This window comes from Punica granatum, unplaced genomic scaffold, assembly GCF_007655135.1.
Source record: "Punica granatum isolate Tunisia-2019 unplaced genomic scaffold, ASM765513v2 Contig00107, whole genome shotgun sequence".
NCBI lineage: Eukaryota > Viridiplantae > Streptophyta > Magnoliopsida > Myrtales > Lythraceae > Punica > Punica granatum.
In genome coordinates, this window is record NW_022204094.1 from 162,501 (window position 1) to 164,168 (window position 1,668).

A 1,668-nucleotide genomic window follows, 5' to 3' on the forward strand; every position below is an offset into this window, starting at 1 on the left:
TGTCCTCGAGACGACTCAAACTACAACCGATATTTCACTAACCAATTAATTAACCCCAAGAATGAACTATCCTTTGGTTCATTCCTAATTAAAGTACGCGCATGGTTATTGAAAGTCTGAAGGCAGGAACGGAGTCCGAGTCAGCTGTCTCCATAGAAGGTATAAGCAGATTTTTTGGTTAAGGGAGATAATGGGTTGCCTTGGCATCTTTCTCTTAGACTCCGCTTTCCCTCTTTTTTCTCTATTCCATTTTCTCTATTCTTTTTTTTATTTCCATCTCGCGATTCTTTCCCTCGTTCCTTTTCTCTTGGGCATTTCACTTGGAATGCAGTGCATTCTTTTCGATCTTGTACCCTATCTATCCTATCTATGTAGGCTTGCTTCGCATAGGCTACACAAGCTTCGGTGCGGTACACTGAACACCAAGCCAATCTCGACGAAGCTTATTCAGCTAATCCGAAGATTAGACACAAATGGAAGAATGAACACAACCAACATCTCTTCATTGTTCCAGTCGCCACAAGATCACTACTCCAAGAAAGTAGTTGAATTGATATCCCCCGACTAAGGGATCTAAGCCTAAATTCAAGCCAAATTCTAAACATGTTCACTTATGTTATAAGAACATAGTTGCTAGAAGAATGGCACTAGAAATTGTCTTCGGTACAAGCTGGTAGATGGTTCTTACTCCGGTCAGTTGACTTTATACTAAACCATCGGATAGCCAACTAGTTAGAAATAGAATTTCCATGTTGATTGAGCGGAGTTGCTCGGAACAAGGTCTTTTTGGGGGAAAGGGAAAGAAGGGGAGATGGCGTACTGTCGAAGAGAAATCAATCTTAGTAGTGGCGAAGGACCGGAGCTTTCTTATTTGATTGAAAGATAGGAGGCCTTGGCCCCCTTCCCTTCGCTGCGTTCAGGTTTGCAATTCGGGAGGGAGCCTAAAGCCGCCCAACTACTCTATGCATTCATATAAGGCAACCATTAGGTTGGTCGGACAAAGAAAAGTTTTTTCTCTCCGACATATGGTCCAACCGGGCAGAAGTGATAGAACTAGCTCCCCGTGACTCATTACCATGGGGGCTCGAAGTCTAGCCGCCGATAGCTTTTTACTATGTATGGTATGGAGCCGTGCCTCTCGATATGGTTCTATATATAGCGTGTCTCTCTCTACATCGAGTTCAGAAAATGTTGACCAACGAGACTTTTTTTTTAAGACATTCTATCAGATGAAAGAAGACCGTAGGCCTAATGCAAGTAATGTAAGTCTTTTTTCGTTAGGGGGAAAGAAAGGGATGGGCTCTTCCCATCCAAGAGATCGAGTGATTCCCGGAAGGTTTGCTAGAGCGCATTTCTTGTAGGCATTGGGCTAATCTTTCATAAGGAAATTCTATTAGAGTTCGGTGCGAGGTCAGTAAAGCTACGCTCATTTATGATCCACTGATCGAATCCGAATGAACTGGGACACCCAGACCTTTTGCGGAAGCAAACCCTGCATTTCCATACGAAATTCCTTTAGTAGCATTCTCAGGTCGGTAGGTTGATTTGGGCAACCCATACTTCTCACCCGCTTAAACAAGATGAAACTAACACTCCTTCGAGGAAAGACGAAGAGCGCGGAGAGAGTGTTCGGGGAAAAGAGCCTGGAGAAATTTCACGATAACTGCG